Genomic DNA, 19,090 nt, shown 5'->3' on the forward strand with positions numbered 1-19,090 from the left:
AACACTAATATATTGTTGCTAAATTTAGAAATACTTGCTAAAGCTAATTGTGCTTCATTTAGATTTTAGACAAATAAAAAATAAAAAGACGTAGATTCACATTCAGCTACAGAATTGCGAGAAATGTGCCCTAAGCTGTGGCTGGCTGTAGTTTTGCTCATTAGCCTGGAAAGCCTCTGTTCTGTGGCAAATCTGCTGCACTTTTAATAGTACTGCAAATACAGATACTTTTTTCGAATAAATGCATGAAAACTGCATCCGAACATGTTTGATTGAATTTGTAGTGACAGTGGTAGGAGTTTGTCTCACCATCAGCGGGTTGCCAGTTTGATTCCCGCTCTGTCTGCCTCTGTAGTTGTGTCTTTGGACACTTCACTGGTGGTCAGCGAGCCCAGTGGCACCGGTGCATGACAGCCTCGACTCCGAGTGCCTCTATAGTAGCTTGCTACCATTAGCGTGTGTGCGAATGGATCAGTGACAGAATGTAGTGTAAAGTGCTTTGTGGTCCAATGGACTAAATCTGGAACAAACTTCCAGAAAACTATAAAACAGCTGAAACACTGACTTCCTTTAAATCTCAACTAAAAACCCACCTGCTTAGAGTTGAATTTGAAACATAATCAATTACAAATTTCATGATGGCACTTGACTCACTGTCATGTTTTGATTGTTGAATCTATGTTATATGACTTTGTGTTTTTGTGTTTGCTATAATGATACAAATAAAATTTGATTGATTGATTAAGTGAGCAAGTACATCACTTGCCATTTATTGTCCCACAGACAGGAAATTTGTGTGGAACAGCAGCATTAGATATTTAAAGTTTCATACAACAGTTCCAAAAGTGTTAAAATGTAAGATGAACAATAACAGCAACGATAGTATACTGTACAAGATGACAACATAAAAAATACTGTGCAGTTATTAGAATAGAAATGAGCAACTGAATTGGATTAAGTTTTTAAAATGTTCATGTGCATTAAAATATAAAAAAAACACAGCAAATTATTTACAATAGAGTATATTGGTTTTTGGATAAAGTGCACAATGATGTATTCCAAATGTATTTTGAATAATTAATGTTTGTGTGAAATGCTAAGCATAACGGAGGAAAATGTGTTGGGGCTTTTGCGTGTAGAAAGATGAAATCTGGATTTATTTTGAAAAACAGAAAGTCAAATATGTGTCCCAGCTAATCACTATCACTATTATTATGACAGCTGTTGAGTCTCTGAGGCTAATCCACATGTGATTTCACAGCCAATAAATTTTTTAAAGACAAGAGGTAGTTATTAAAACAGTGTCCGTATGTTGCATTTTGTGTGAATAGAAGTTTACAACAACAGAGTACCTCTAAAATCTTGCCACAAACAAATCTTTAGTATCATTGAGACAGAAAGTGGAAAGTTTGCTTTTCTTGGGTGACTCGCCTTCCAACAACTAATCAATCATATTCAACATTATTTCAGAGCAACTGTCAGCTGAAAGCCTAAATCTGTTTCTTGTTGGATTTTGGGACTTGGATCTTAAATGGTGAATGATGTCACTTGACAAATTATTAAAAAAAAAAAAAAAAAAAAAAAAAAAAAGCATTTGGTCTAGCACATGGAAGAATCTGATATTGTGGCAAATTCTTACTTCTTTTAGTGAATCATAAGAAGGAATAGGTTAAGATGGAATGCAATGAATTTATTTAAAACAAACCTGCTTAGTAGATGTCAAAGTGGGAGTTAAAGTGGTGGATGCAGAATGAATGAAGAAAACCAGATAGCTTAAAAGGAATGAAGTGAGTCAGGCTTTTTTTTTTTTGTTATCTGAGAAAACACAGACGATGGTTCTCCAAGACATGTGAAGCAGTGCAGACCTAAAGGCTCCCAACCAGTTCCCCTCCTCTGCGGTCGAAATCAGAACAAGGTGAGGAAGCAACAAGTAAAATGTCAAGGAGATACAAAAGTATCTTGGAAGGAGAGAACAAGAATATATAATTTTGGTTTTTTTTCTGAGATAGAAAATGGACCATTAATATGTAATATTAATTACATATTAATGCAAGTGTAAGGAGAAGTAGATGACATGTCTCAGAATATCATGCAGAGAAGTAATGGATATCAAAAAAGAGAAGGAAAGGAGAGGAAACTAGAGGAGAAAATGAAGGAGGACAAGGAGGAGGGGCTCATTAAAGAGCTCTAATGACCTGCTGATTGACGAGGGGCCCAATGCATGACCCCAAATTACTGCAGAGCCTGAGAACCAGTCCTGTGCTCTGGAAGTGTGAGGAGGTGGCATCTCCACATAAAAACACAGTCAATTGTATCCATGACCAAACATCAATTTCCAGGGGCACATATTCCTCTTTTTAAACAAAAGGGCTTCGGTTTACGCTCAGTGTGGATGTTAACATTTGACACCAACAAGACGGTGTTTAGTAGGTACTTACCTGGGATCTCTGAGCTTCAACGGAAAGGAATGTATTGGTTATTAGTCAAAGCATTGATGAAGAGATGTAACTTTTCGCTAGCAATTATTTAATCATTTAGAAAGAATCTTTTCAAATAATTTGTAAGTTATTACCAACAAGCATTAAGACGCTGTGGAAAATGTTTCTAAAAAGCTCGGGTTGCTATATAAAGGTAATCTCTTCACCATGTACTGTCATGGTAAAGAGTTTGACAGAATCTAAATCTCTTTAGTAGCTAAACCTAAATCTCTCTAGAGATTTAGTTTCATCTTACGTGCATCAGAAAAGCCGACTGATGGATGCAAGATGAAATGTCGACAGCACATTTTCCACTCAAAACCTTATGAATGAGAATGTGTATCTAAAGTTTTGGCAGGTCTTGGAAAATGAAAGCTTTCAGTGCATGGTCTGAATAAACTCTTATATCCCAATGTGACTTTCTGAATCCATATTAGTCGTGTGTGTTTTACTTCAGCGACGTTCACCTGCAGTTAATTTGGCCTACTCACAGAGGAACATCTTTTCAGTGATGCAACAATTTACTTTTGTTTTGTTCGAGCCTTGCTCGTCGATTAGATAAAGTTTTGCACAAGATTAGTGATCTCAAAGCAGGAGTATTTGTCTAACTCCTTGAGTACATGCAAAGTGAGATGTACTCTTTAAATGATCCTACTAAGAATTAAAGTTCTCTCTGCACTAATGCAGTTTGGTTGCATTTAATTAAGAGGTCATGCCTGGATTAATTTATGTCTGGATTTATTTTTAGACATAGTTGTCTGAACCAAAATGGGGCTAGAAATATTGCGGACAATACAAAGATCACATGCAGAACTAAAATAACTGCAGAAACAGGACCTTAGTTGTTAATGAGGCATTAGAAACAGTGGACACAGAGTGAAGAACACCAGATAACCTATATAAGGAATGGAGTCAGTTGAGTTTTTGTGTTATCTGAGAAAACGCAGACGATTGTACTCTGACATGTGAAGCAGCACAGAAAGCGTTGTGGGATATAATAAATCACAAGCTAACAAGTAAAAAAAAAAAAAAGTCCTGTATCTCTAAAACATTCTTAAACCAGCAATGGACAAAGCTATTCCAGCTACATATTGCATCTATAAGATGGCGTGACATATTTTTAAAATCAACACGTGCTGTTGCACTCGGCTTTGCATTTCACACATCTTAATGTCTCTTTCCAACTCATCTTGGCCTTTTGTCTGACAAACATGTGGAGGCAGTGAAGTACAGAAGCGCTGAAACATTTGTAACCAAATGAAGACCAGATGAAGAGGCTATGAGATTCAGTAAAAACATGTGCTCAGATATATAAAGCTGCACACCAGACTTAAGCCTGTGCACATGCTTCACCCGAAGCTGCAACCGCAGCTATGTTCCTCTCCGTTTGCTTGTCCACAGTGCTAACACAGCAGGAGGAGCAGCTCTGCGCCTTCATTATGAGGCTGTAAACTTAAGAAATTTGTTAACATGCAGAAGTTTTTCCATCATTTGTGCACATTTCCAGGGAGCATCGAGTGTGATAATGTTCACTACTTGCTCCCGCTCAAAGGACGGTTTTCATTCAGAGAAAGAACTGTAATAAAAGAAAAGTGTTCAGTTTGAGGAACTCTGGCAATTACAAGAGACATTTGATAAATAATTATCCAAAAAAATGGTAAGCCTTTCTCCTCTATAAAATAACAGACTGATTAATGTGAAATAAGACTTGTGTGTATTTGAACAATAAGACCAGAACTGATATCTGATCTATTAAGAACATAATGCTTCATATTAAAACAGAGGAAATGAAATGCTGCATATTTATTTAGAAGCTGGTAAAACATTGAGATCTCAAGTTAAAAAAAGATATTGTGTGGCTATGCGTATACTTGCTTTAGCTTGTAACTGATATGAGCAATGTGGCCTTAAGCACATTATGACCTCACTCTTTTCCTGATTTCTCAGCATTCACAGCTTTACACGAGCGCGGATCAAGTTAACAGGAAGGCCAGCGGGCATGCAAACATACGCAACACAAGCACACACATATTCACACACAAAAACGTATACGCACACACACGCAAATCCATCACATCTTTCAGCTGCTTCAGAGAGCTCCTTTTTCCAAAACTCAGACAAAACCACAGACTAATTTGGGAATACATGTCTGCGGCTGTTGACACATAAACACACACACATTTCTAGAGCAAAGAAAATATACATGCACAGAACTGCAAAAACACATTCCCTAAGTGCTGCCTGATAGCATCTTAAAACAGTTATTACTTGTGGTGTGCGGTGTTGGGATAAGTGCTGAGAAGTGCTGGCTAAAACCTAAAACAAACTCTAGGCGATGAACACAACACACAGGACTGGAAACAACTAAAAGAAGAGAGGAATTAGAGTTTAACACAAAGCAGTTAAATTAACCGAGGTTTTGACCTTATTAATAGTTTCTTGTTGTCTCATGCCTATATATAGGTATATAGAGTATGCGTGGTTAATGGGCATGATGACGCCATTTTGATAGGAGCAGCATGTTTTCTAGTAAAAGTTCTGACTCGTTCTCACTGTTTCAGTCCATTGATGGCTTGTGTTGCTGCTCACCGTCCTACTACAGCGAGGTGAAAATGGACACCCGCTTAAATATCCAACCACTTCAAATAGAAATGTTTGTGCAGTGATGTTTCATCTCAAAGACAGAGAATTGATTGCAGTAAACACCAAATAGTAACCTTAGCTAGTTTGCTCATTAAATGAAGTAAATTAAATAGTGCTTCTCCAGGGTCAGTGTAAGAAAAATAAAAGCTAAAATGAAATAAAAAAAAAACATTGTTTTGTTGTGTTTATTATGGGTCATTTATGTAACTTGAATTTCTCATAATTGTTAAAATGTACTTTAAATATCCATATGGCCATAATACAGCTGTTCTAATGGTTTCACTCCAGGTGTATCAGAGGTCGAACCTCCAGTCCTCCTGAGGTCGCGCCATGATCAGGTCACCAATCCATCGCCGGCCCTAAAATGAAAGAAAGACAAAATCGTTGCATCTCCAGTACTTCCAATATTCATTTTTACAAGTCTCCAACTTGTTTCTGTTTGCTATAAAATACAAATTATTTTTATTTTTTACAACAATTATCAGAGGCATTTGAAATACACAAGTACTTAATAACTTTAAGCAAGAAGTCTTGCTACTACAGGTCTGGTCAATTTTATCTTCATGTGGGTAACATTTCCAGAATCATGCTGCGTTTCTGTTTGAAGCAAAAAGTCCTAATGTGATCAGAGGACAGGATTCGACTTGAAAGCCTTTGATTTTAACTTCCATGACCCTGAATCAAAAACTCAGGTTGTTCCGTATAATAAAACTCAGCTTGGAGCACAGACTGTTAGGGGAACAAAAGACATGTAAGATGAGTTTTAGTGTGCACTAAAGTTGTGTTCAAGTTGTATTTTAGCAGATAGTTTTCAAACAAGCTCAGAAAAACATGAAATAACAAAAAAAAGAAACAAAAGTAGCAAAGAAAAAGTCAGTGAAGAAGTGGGATCTCTCCCACAATCCATTCCCCCCACCCCTTGTTTTTTGGCCAAGACGAAGATGGCAGTACAGAATTTCTTTTTCTCCTGTGGATAAAGAACAAGTAGAAGCCCTACTGTCCACTAATCACACTTAATGATTCAAATGGGTCTAAGACATACCTTTGAAATCAAATCTACTTACAAACTCACAAAGAACACACACACACATACACCCCCACACACACACACCCCCACACACACACAACCATACAAGGATACACTTTTGCCAAAAATTGTAGACACACATACACACATCTAGTAGCAAACCGATGTGCTGTTGTACACAGTGTGTGTGTGACTTGAAAAATGAGGAGAGGAGAGAAGATGTAACTGAAGAAGTGTGAGTTTGCCCTGTGGATGTTTCCGATCCATCAGCAGAACTCTAACTAGCCCTGCAGTTCCAACACTAATTGCTTTTAATGACATCATAGGTAAACGTGGACACACGCGCTCACACGCATACATTGATGGATGGACTTATGTTGGGGGGGAAATAAGAAATGCTGCACACATTAAACATTCACAACTGGGCCATATAAGGACCATAAAACACCAGTTTGTCAAACACTCTGTGGGTTGGTATGCATCACCGATTTCTCCCAGTATAAACAGTAAAACTGTAGGAACCAGTAGAGCAGTTCTGGTCCTGATGAAGTGTAATTTCTTGGATTTGTAGGATTACAGGAGGTAGGTTGAGTTAACTTGTAATTAGGCTTCTAGGCTTTCTTTCAAGTTAAGTCAAGCTTATTTGTGTAGCACATTTCAGCAACAAGGAAGTTCAAAGTGCTTTATGCCCTAAAAACATGACACAGTAATCAATCATGAAACAGCAATAAACATTACGTCTTGTCAAATGCCATCATGAAAATCATCAAGAAAATATACATCAACAGTGTCAATCAATGGTCCAGTTGTGAATCAAGAGTAACTCTAAACAGGTTTCAGTCTTGACTTAAGGGAACTCATTGTTTCAGCAGTTTTGTAGTTTTCTGGAAGTTTGCTCCAGATTAGTGGAGCACAGAAACTGAATGCTGCTTCCCCATGTTTGGTTCTGGGGAAGCAAAGTCACCTGGTGACATCATAATATGAAGCTGTGTATTGTCTCCGTTGTTATGGTCGCTAATCTTAGCACTTGTTTGCCAGTAAATGGAGACAAATTATATGTCGAAATAAAAACAGCTTGTGAGATTGCATCTGCAAACATGAGTGTGTACGTAGAGTATTACCCTGCAGCTACATCAGGCTCCTATAGCGGCATTTCCTGAAACTTCCGTGCAGGATAAGATATCCTCTTTCACTCCCATCCCCAAACAGACACACGCGCGCACACATTCAGAAATGGGCCGTAGGCTGCAGGCTTAGCTCAAGCTTTGAAGTAATTTGCAGGAGGATAAGATCAGGCTTTACTTTCCATATTTCAAAGAATTATGGGCCTAGTACAGAAGTGGGGCTATTGTGCTTTCAGGAGGGTTTAAATATTCCAATAAAAGAAGGAAATAGTGGCCGTTTCATAAAGCATTTACAATGATGAGAAAGGAAATAACAGGAAACCAGCTAAATATAAAGAAAAAACACTAATTGCTATAGAAAACAGAAAACTGTATTATAGTTACAAAACACGGCAGGAACTCCACAGTCTGACATTTACTTTTTTTTTGTTTTTTTTTACTGAGGGTATTGATTTTTCTCTTAAGCAGTTCTAATATAAAATCAACAAAACCTCTGTTATGATGTCATAGTTTTGGTTCAGATTTGAGCGTGGCAATTCAACATCAGAGTGGACTTTTGTCTGTGAGTAAAAGTACAGATACAAACAACTAAGACAGTAGCTTCATTTTAGTCATCTGTAAAATAAAGTTCAATTACTTTGACGCAATGAAATGCAAAAAACAACTAAAAATGTTTTGTAGGTTTTTGACATTTTTGCCAAAACTGGTGGATGTTCACGACATTTTTTTAGTGTAATTATGTAGCGTTAAGATGTAGCAAAAAAAAATAAGTTATTCAAGAGTTTTATATAAAAAGGTTGAATTTCCTATCAGACAAACAGAACTTTAAAAAGACTGAAAAAAAATTTACTTTATGTTGCTCATCAATTATTTACGATTGAAAAAAGTAATCAGACTTCCATGTGCTAATTTAGATTAAGGGAAATAATCTATAAAACTAAAACCAAAGCAGTCCACATCCACCCAAACAGAAACTCATACTGGCCTATGCATGCGAGTTCTTACCCTGAGAACAACACTCTTCCTTCTGGGTGGCAGAAAGCAACACTGTTGGCATCTGCAGCTTTCTTTCTCTGACTAATCGCTTCATTATGGAATTTTATGTTACCAATATCTTTGGTACAGAGAGCTTTGTTTCTTCAAAACAAGCCTCTAGGTAAATATAAACACACTTTGTAAATTATCTAATAGATGGGTGGCATTATTCTCATTTTGCTCCAGCTGGCTTTGGGGAACCTATTTTGTTGTTTTGGAAAATTCCTAAGTCTGTTTAAATGCTGTTTGAATGCTCTGATCTTTTGTAAGTATTTCACTTTATATGGATCATTTTAAAACGCTTTATAGTAGGACCGACTTATAAAGCAAAGAAACAAACATATCTTTCACACTATTGAAGTGTTTTCAGTTCATGATTTCAACCCTCTAACGAGCACAGCCAATGTGAATAGTGGCAGAAAAAAAGAGTCAGTTGTTTCATTATCCATCCATCTGGTGCCATTGCTTACCATTTGGATACCCAAAGTGCAAATTTTTTGCGGTGCCTCTCGCCCCACTATGGGAATATATCATAGTTCTGAATTTGTGGGTGCATTTCCACGATTTGGAAAATTAAGACTCACAAAGAAAACATATTTTAAGTGGAACGAAAATGAGAAAACAAAGTCCAAAGTATGAAATGTGACAACAGGGAGTTTAATGCAGAACTCAAACTCATCCTATAAAGTGCTGTTAGAATAAGTTGTTTTTGTGCTGTTTCCATATGTTGTATTTATTTGATTCAAATCCCCCCAAAACAGCAAAACGGTCAGTCTTCAAGGAGCTAACTGACCCACATTGTCACATGGTTTTCCTGAGGAAGATCATTTACAAGGAGCTTTTTCTATTTTCTTTCTGGATTACACTGGTGCATTTCTCAAATTTAATCAAAATTATAAAAGAAACATTCACGACTTTCAATCCTTTCTGCTCATCATAGCAGCGGTTTCTCACTCCTTCCAACAAATTGTATAAATCCCTTAGAACTCGCATCATTTGCCTCCTTATTTTCTGCAATTTTACATTATTATTGTTTGCTTATATCATGTCAATCAAAATGAACTATACTAGTTTCAATGCTTTAGTCAATACAAGCAGGAATACTGAACTTGTCTTCAAAATCTGTGAATTGTATACTTTTCATTCTCAGTTTTCCCTGAAAATGTCTCTATCTGACCAGCTTCTCTCAGATGAACCTTATGTTGATGTTATTGCTATAAACATGGTGTGAGAACTTTTCATTTAGATGACAATGTTATTGACATAAGTATGTGCTTTTGAGGAAATAGTGGCACACTTTTGCAGGTTGACTAGGTCTACAGTTTGTGTTAATTGTTTCAGGAAATGCACTAGTTTTTCAAATGATGCACAAATGGTGAGAAAGTGACTGGAAAAATAACTCTGAAACCAAAAATCCTTAATCAGCAGAACCTCTTCAAATTAGATGCGCATTATCTTAGATTAAGACACTGTAACACGGCTCAAAATCATTTCTAAAGCAGGACAGATGTAACACAGTGAGCATGTATGCATTTCTCATGTCTTGCTGCTTTTGTATTTTGCATTTTTCATGATTATCATAGATTCAGAGCAAGTTGCTTCAGTCACATGCTGTGAGTCTCCTGCAGCTTCTGCTTTCATTCACTATGTTGCATTTCTTTCCACAATCCCATTTTACCACCTACACTTCAGAGTAGTCACAGCTTCGGTGTGTAATCATGGTGAGTCAGCTCCCTGTTCTGTGTTGAAAAATTACAGTTCATCGCGTAACATTATAACCACATAGATCATGTGACGTGAGAGGTGGGTCGGTAATTATTCTATATATCCTTTATGTGTAACGCAGGTTTATTCCAAAGGCCATTAACAAGAAAAGCTATTATTATTATATAAGAGTATGTCCAATGACATGTAAAAGGGTTTTGTTTTTCCATTTCTGGGTCTGGACTTCTTTTGAAACTGTCCCTATGACTGGACAATAGGATGGGTAGGATAGGAATTTGGGTAATATACACACATGCCTGCACAGCATAACTATTGAGTTCAGAGTGGCAGGCCACCTGCCAAAATGTAGTCAGACAATATGGCTACAGCGCTTCTAAATGCACTGTGGTCTGTGGAAGTGGTAATATCCAGCAAGATAAACAAACAGAACCACAGAGTGCCTCTGTGTGTTTATGCTAACATGTACTCAGATGTTTAGGTTTCTTGACATATTCAAACACAGTAATATTGCATACTATTAATGCATAAGCATCTGTCAAAATTTTCTGTGTGTGCAGGACTGCCAAGAGCCAACAACGTACGCAACTTCCATGGTGGAAAAAGAGCAAGAGAAGAAGGAAAATAATAGCTGTTCACAGTTAAAAAAAAAAAAAAAGAACTATTCCAATAAATCTGCCCCAACCCCCAATTTGCCGCCCCTTTTTTCTTGTTGTGAGCCATTTTTATGGGCGAAATTAGTTCTCCAAGCCCCCTGACAGCGCAATAAAATACTCTGCCAGGTACGAACACTTATACTGGGCCTCGGAGAGAACAGAGCACAGAGGGAAAGATAAAAAACAGAGACCGAGGGAAAAATTGGGCCGTTAAAAGACTAAAGGAAAGCAAGTGAAACAAAGCCAGTAATAATTTAACAAATAGTTGTGGAAAGACTTTAATAGGTAGGGGTGGTAATGGAAAGATAGGTGTGTGTAAAAAAGAAAAATGTATCACATACAAAAAGAGAAAAGCTATATATAAAAAGAAAAAAAAACAAGAAACTCAGAAAAAGAGAATAAGGAGATGAGGAAAAAAATGGGAGGTTAGGATAAGATGGATAGAGGAAAGCTCAAGAAAAAGGAGAGAAATGACGCAGAAATGACTTTTACATCTGTGGCCCAAAAATCCCTCCGGGCCACTGCACGTCCAACAACACATACTGCATGCAAACACACGCACAGACTGTCTTCTCATGTTTTTTTTTTTTCTTTTTGTCAAAGTTGAAGACTTTACATCCTGAAATACATATGGTCCGTTTTCCTTTTTGTCCTTGGAGGGAAAAGGAGGGATGTGGAAAAATATAAAATCACGGAGCTGCTGACAGCAGCCAGGAAAACAAGGCGATGACCTGCCATGAGTGACCTCACCGAGGTCAGGTGTCACAAACCCTGAGAAAACCCGAAAAAGAGGAAAAAGGAAAAGGGGCAGAAGAAATAGATTCAAATGTTACAGTGAAACATTGTTGTTTAAGGTAAACATTTCTCTAAATCAACACCGATGTGAAAACTTTTTGTCTCCATTTATGTACATGGACTGCATCTGTTCCCACGCATGACAATCTCGCAGTCAAAAAATATAGAAATGTTAATGAAATGGTTCACTTGGTGTTGATGCATGCAAACAAAAAAAACACTGCTCTTTTTCTTGTCCATAATTTTACAAGTAATGTCTTTTGAGGCTATTGACGTTCCCTAAGAAAAAAACACATCAGGTGTTCAGAAAGTAGGAGTTCTTCATAAATAAACTGAACTCTGATTATGAAGTATGTTTTAAATGATAATGCATTCTAGTTCGGTTGGGCATTTACCTTTCCTTTGCAACACAGACTACTGATTCAGGACACCTGGAGATCTGTTAAGGTCTTCAGTTATTTCAGTCCCAACCAAGTTGTTTTTATTCTCCTATGCAGGGCTGCTGCTACCTTTTTTATACTTAGTTTGTGTTAAATAAATTCCCATTTCAGTAACTTGGGTATAATGGTGTGTTTTGTTTCTGTTGTAGCCTGTGAGTCAGGTCACAACAATTGCATGCTCATTGTTGTTCTGCTCTGGTAATTGGTGATCATGGGCTCACATCGTTTTGTCAAGAACACGAGTCTGGTGAGCGGTAGACAAATGTGTCTGTGCATGCTGATTAGATGATGTAGTGCAGCTGGGCCGAGTTGGTCAAAGCATCAACTTGTGCCAGGGTTGTTAGTTTGTGCAAAATGTTCTTTATCCGTGGTTATGTGGGGGATACACCATGTGCTATTGTTTGTTCTGGAAATCATAAAATGTATGTAGAACTACGTTAGACTGCGAGACATCTTTGTCCATTTACTGTTTTTGAACTGTGAAGTTGGTTTGGTTAGAGCAGTCGTCTCGGTGGCACGGTTATAGTTTCAGTAGGGTTGCCATGATTATCGCCACTTCAACTTGTAGGATTTCTCTTGTCTTTGGCAAAAGACCACCAGCCATTTCTACCTCTACAGCTGGAGATGTGCTTTTGTTCTGGTTTTATTGATCCAGAATGCCCTGCGCTATAGTCCACGTCCTGCTTTTGGAGTGACCTTCAGTTCGCTTGACATTTCCATTTGCATTCGAACCGCACCAGAATTCACTTCAACCCGATCAAGACCAAGATTTTTAGGCGGGCCAGAATTTGGTCCGCATCAGAGTTTGATTGTGCAGTCTCCAAACAAACCAGACGGCTTGATTTCTAGGGAATCAAGCCGGAGTTCGATTAAAGCGGACTAAACAAGGCCGATGTGAATGCACTCTGAGCGGCTCCTACTCTTTCCAACACACATCATCACAACAATGCACCTCATTATGCCATTAACACACGTTCTTAGGAGCGTTAGACAGAAAGCGTTTAGCCACTCTGAATGGTTGCCCCAGGAGATTCAAGGATTTCTCAAACATGCATAAAAGAATTAAAGCAACCCTTCAGGTATTACAACATAATATAAAGTTCAGACTATTTTACATAATAATATATTGAGATAATTTTGGAAACCATAATTGAAAAACTGCTCAAACCTGGACCAAATTGTTTTACTTTTATTATAGATTCTTTATTGATTTATTGAAACTTTATTGTATCGTCTTGTTTTCATGAACCCCATATTTTGCAGTGTTATAACTCATGGCCTAAATGGATTATTACAATCCTTCTCATCACAAGTTTTTGTCTTACTTTGGAATGTCAAAGATAAGGAGATGCTGGACTGGAAACAGCAAAAGCAATACTTTGCAGTCACATTTACACGTGTACTCACCAAATATCCGTCAAAAAGGTCCTGACTAAGCAGAAATTGGCAGGTTAAAGTACAAACAGAGTCTCTTCACGATCACTAGTCGCTGCGTCAGTGTCTTCGCAGTTTTATCTCCATAGTTGTGTCTTTGGTGCATGATTTCACAGCAGTTCTTTTGTGGTTTTTAAGCATGAAACAGATTATTCATCATAGCTGACAGCCTCACAGCTTTGTGTAGAAAACATAGTCATTTCCACCTGCCATTTTGAAAACTAAGCCTTTTTTTGTTCTCTTCATGTAACACTCCTGTGAAATCCAGGATTAACCGCTGATCCCCGCGGTGAGCTTTTAACTTTTGGTCTGAAAACCTCAATAGTTTAGCCTTAAAATTTTCTTAAATCCATTTGTAGACATATTTTCTTTGTTTGGTCCATTCAAAGGTCCATAGGTACAGAGGTATATTACTGAACAGGTTCATTTGTAGGTAATCAATAAACCTACAAATGAATATCTCACTAATCCATGGAAACAATTTTTTTTTTCTTTTTTGCACAAACCACATAATTACCTCAATTGGTCGTTTATTGCTGGAGGAAAATACAGCGACTTTGAGTTTAATCTCCATTTTCTCCACTAATCTTTATTAGTTTTATGTTTAATCTATAAATGGTCCTATACACCTGCAATGTTTTCTCCATTACAAACTACATGTATAAGTCAAATCTTATTTCCAGAGTTTGTTAAGCAGTTGCTTTGTTTTCTGAGCAATAGCATGCATACACAGAATTCAAGTTCCCGCTGTCTATCATCGTCATTCTGCATCAGGGCGAGTACACAGAGCGCTATCTCTGGTGCAGTCAAACAGACAGGGACAAGTGTAATTGTGGCCTGCGGTTTGGCTGAGCATTCAAACGGAAAAGCAGCTTGTCCACATCTCTGTCTGTGTGTCAAGTAAGGTCCATTTGTCTTCCAGCCCTTGCTTGTGTGTGTGTGTGTGTGTGTGTGTTATCAGTGTGCACATACATTGTGTCTGAGGGCTAGCAATTGTGAGAAAACAGGACACATGAACACACACGCACACGCTGAGCCAGAACTTGGCTACATGTACGTACCTGGTATGGTGAGAATGCTTTCTGCAGGCTCTCACTGCAGCAACAAGCGTGAATAAGCCAATTGTATGAAGGATTTTCAAGGCAAACTTTCACGCAAATGTGGGGTGACAAATATACCGTAAACCCCTCACTCCGTGTTAAAACCAGATAGAACTATGATGTTTGAGAATGATACTGGAGATAAAGTACTTTCCCATGTGTTTGCGAATGCATGAGTTTTCGTTTGAGGTTATTCTTGTCCACAAACTCTGAATGAGCGGCAAGAAAACAGGAACTTGACTATTGAATGAAAGGTTTTTGTATGTCTGAGCAGTAAACTGAGGAAAAGACTCTGTCTGACTTTTTGTACTACAAAAAAACCCAACATATTTTGCAGACTTTTTGTACATTTAACATGAACATGTTAAAAGCATGTTTATGTTTATGTTTAAGCGCACAGAGCATACCAATGTTTATGCTCAATAAACTTGACAAGTGACGACAGTTTGTCCTTAACACTGATTGTTTATTAAGGTTTTGCCAAGTCTCTCTGTGATACCTGCCAGTTTTTTTTTTTACAGCATTGGAGAACTACAGTCAATCAAAGACTGAAACTGCATGTGCAGAATAAAAGAAAAAACTGAAACACTGGTTTCATTGAGTGATGCCAGCACCCAAGTTCATAGTTTGCATTGGTTTGCAATACCAATGCAAACTACGAAGTATTTCAAATTTTGAGTAAATTTTAATTTTGTGAATAATTTTAGGCATAGAATATTTTTCTACCAATTTACAAAGTTATATGCATTCATTATACTGTCTTGACATTTTTTTTTTGTTTGGAAAGTCTTACTTTTGAGGGTTATCTTTATTTATCATCAACTACAGTGCTCTCTTGACTATTCAAAATGTCAGTAAACCTCAAACATGAATGTTTGAAAACGTAAAGGCGAGATTTCGGTGTCCCTATGAGAAAATGTGTTCACAATTATTTGGCAACTTTTATTGTGCAGAATTATTCTACAACTACATGAAAAACACATTTTCCCACCTCACTTTTTCATTATTCCTCTGTGTAATGAAACTTTTACCAAAAGCTTCCCAATAAACATCTGACATAAAAAGGCAAGAAAAATCAGTCACCAGTTTAGCCACCTTTCTTTTCAATAGGAATGACCATCCTTTCATTCACTGAGTCAGTTTGTTGATGTGTTAACAATCAGCTTTTTAATTCGGCAGCAACCACAGCCTCCCAGACACTGTGCAGAGAGGGGGACTGCTTTCCTTCACTGGAAAACCCGCATTTAAGAACTGCCTACAAGTTCTCAGTTGGGTTCATGTCAGGTGAGGAAGGGGGCCAGGCCACAAGTTTTTCATCTTTAACCTCTGCACTTGGATGCATGTGATGGAGAATTTGACCTGCAGAAAAATTATCGTCCTTTGAGAGATGCCGACTTCTTCCTGAAACCGGGTTTAAAGAAAGTATCCTCTAAAAACTGGCAACGGGTGTGAGAGTTCATTTTGAGTTTTTAATCTTCACCCTAAAAAGGTCCAACCAGCTCATCTTCATTATTACTAGCCCAATACAAATACACCACCTCCACCTTGCTGAGTTAAAGTGGAGCTCTGTGCCTGTTACTGATCCACCCACTTGTCCATCCATCTGGTCCGCCAAGATTCATTCTCATTTAATCAGTACAAAAAGCCTTTGAAAAACCAGTTTTCAAATATTTCTTGCCCTGTTCTGTGCTTCAGCTGATGAGTCTTGTTCAGTGGCGGTCAGAGTTCAGCCTTCCTTACCTCCTTGGCTATTATCTCTGAGCTCTGAACATCTTGTACTTTTAGATTCTCCAGGGAGGTTGAACTTATAAATATGAAGAATCTGAAAGATAACGGGTTCTGACCCTGTTCAACATTTGCAACAAAATGTTTGATGGTTCTGTGATCACCCAAAATCTTGATTTCAAGAGTCATGTTTCCCTCTGAGAGACTTTTGTCATTTTTGACTCTGCAGAGTCAGGAAAAAATGCCTAATAATTATGAGCACTTCGATATAGAGTGCTGAACTCCTTCGGCTATACCCTCCGTCATTACACACATATACATCACCTGAATGCTTAAATTCATTAAGCATTCAACTTTATAGAGCAGGATTTAGAAAATATGGCAACGATGTGGTCAAAATATCACTTGCCTAATGCATAAAGTGTATATAATAAATAGATATTGTATAGCAGTGTAACTACAACTGCTAACATATAATTTGCTACAACTTGCACTACTTTTTCTATACTAGCTACATCTGACCTTTCTTGTCAAAAATCTGACATTAAGGGTAATTGATCCTGTATTTCTGGCTAGACATGTAGAAAACTGAGGTTTCTAGACAAAAAATGGACTTGTCATGTTTTGAGGTTGTTGATGACCCAAAGGGCAAATGCACACCTTTGAAAGACGAACAATGAAATGTGGAATCATGAATTTAATACTTGGAAACTTACAAAAAAAAGAAAAGGCACAAGGAAGGCATCAGTACCAAAGTAAGTGCAACAGTAGAATCCGGCAGAGAATAATAGAAACTGAGATATTTAAATACTGGGGGAGTGTGAGAACTGGAATGAACACAGATGGATCTAATTAGTAGAATAATAATTGTCAGCTGTGAGGGAATGTGCAAAAATAGCAGAGGTAAAACTGAGGAAATAAGGGGAAATGGCTTGGAGTACACAAGGAACTGAGGAAGGAAAAACACAGAAACCAGGAGAAATGTAAACCAGCAATGGATTATGACTTAACATACGAATTGGGCAAGATTATAAAGACATTAAGAAACAACAGCAAACATGAAAAGCAGGTTTTGAAATAAAGCCGAAGCCAATATCTACAGAGAATAATCATAATCAAAGACTGCAACTCAAAACAGAAAATAAAGACCTAAATAATCCAAATCATGAAAAAAATCCAAAACCACAAAGCTCATGAAAAAAGTAAAAGTTAATTATACTTCAGTAACACTTTTTTTTTTTTTTTTCTTTAGGAAATTTTAGATGTCTTTGTTTTTAGATATATGCCCCGGTGTGTACGCATGTGTGTGTGTGTGTCTGTGTTTTTTCTACTTTTTTTTTTCCTTACTGTTGTTTTCTCAATTAAATTCATGTACTGAATTTAAAGTCTGAATTCTTTTAATTTGTTTCAGTGGGAATACATGACTGCACAATCACATATTTCTATTTAAAGGCCATCTTAACAAGTACCTTCACTATAGTTCACTTCCAAAACAAAACTCTTGTCTATCTTTAAGCCTGCAGAAAAGGAACTTTCTTAAACTGTAAAGGATAACAGCTGAAAATTATTTAATTTTAACTCCAATTGTTCAAAACCACACACCACAGATTCTACAACATCATAATTTGTGCTATTTGTACAGATTTAATGGTATGGAATACTTTGTGAAAATAAGTACGCACTAGGCATATACAAAATAAATAAAACCCTTATAATTTTCCACCATTACCAAACAAGTCTGAGGGTTTTTACGTCAATTTACTCCCTTTATTTATGCTTCTTTTATTTTATGGTTTCCCAAATCGTATGTAATGTCGAGCAGCTGTAAAAGCTTTGTACGTGCAACCTGATATGCTACGGACATGTCCTGTATGGTGAAATATTAAGTGTATCACCATAGAGACTTCCCTGTGTGTGTACATGTGTGTTTGTCTGTATTCCCACGGCAAGGCCAGTGTTTACTCCTTCTCTGGAGACATGAGTTCTATTTAAAGGAGTTGAGCAACAAGACGGGGAAAAGACAGGTGCCAAGGAAGTCGGCGCAGAGGTCTATGAATAACAAGCTCTAGGAGAATTAGATGATGGCGGGGTTGCAGTGGAAAGTAGCACACGCAGACCACACAACATGGAAAGCAGCGTGGAAACTCTTTGATCACTTTATAACTTTTGCAGTAAAATAAATAACGACTTATTGATTCAATCTCCTTCTGGCCCACTGAAGGAGCAGAGTCTCCTATTTGCAGTAAGGAAGTCTGGACAGAGACCAGCTCCCCTCTCAAAGTACAGTAGATCATTCTTTACTTTCCTCTTTCATTCTTTCCTAATACGCAGCTGCGAGTTGGATGTCAGCCGCTCCGCATTTTTATCAGAGCAGTTAGCAAAACATTTCCATTTCGTCGTCTCTAAGTGCTCACCCACCGACCTGTCATGCATATAAATGTATACTGATATGCTGACCAGTGTATCAAACCCATAATCACTTATACCCCTGACATATTTAGGTTTAAAATAATCTTTTTATTTTGCCAACGTGTGTCTTCTGAGAGGACATGACATTAGTGTTTTTGGAGTGGCGCAGACAGAGTCGCAACTTGAATATGAAAGTGGATCTGTGGTGGGAGTCGTACTTCAGAGTGATTACCGTACTTGGAGCTTATCACCAAAGACAAATAATCAAAATACCAGTGGAAACATGCAAAGAGATAGTCTGGAATAAGGAGAGATCATGCCTGCAATGCCAATAAAGATTTTTCCATTATTATTAATAATATTATTATTTACACTTTTTTATATATATATTTTATTAGCCTGGTAAAAATAAGTTTCTTGTTCTTCGCTTTGGATCATAAAAAGGGTTCTGGATCCTCGTCTATTGAGAAACAATTGCTTACTGGAAGTGTGGAATCTGTTTA

The 19,090-nt window shown here is 37.5% G+C and overlaps 1 long non-coding RNA gene across 1 annotated transcript in view; it reads right to left on the minus strand.

Annotated features, from left to right (window-relative positions):
- Positions 1 to 3,504: 3,504 nt before the first annotated feature.
- LOC103146260 (uncharacterized) overlaps positions 3,505 to 19,090 on the minus strand; it is a 28,318-nt gene continuing 12,732 nt past the window's right edge. Inside the window, exon 2 of the long non-coding RNA XR_477107.2 lies at positions 3,505 to 5,479. This is a non-coding gene — a long non-coding RNA (uncharacterized LOC103146260). The remainder of the gene's footprint in view (positions 5,480 to 19,090) is intronic.

The sequence above is a fragment of the Poecilia formosa genome, unplaced genomic scaffold (assembly GCF_000485575.1).
Source record: "Poecilia formosa unplaced genomic scaffold, Poecilia_formosa-5.1.2 Scaffold155, whole genome shotgun sequence".
NCBI lineage: Eukaryota > Metazoa > Chordata > Actinopteri > Cyprinodontiformes > Poeciliidae > Poecilia > Poecilia formosa.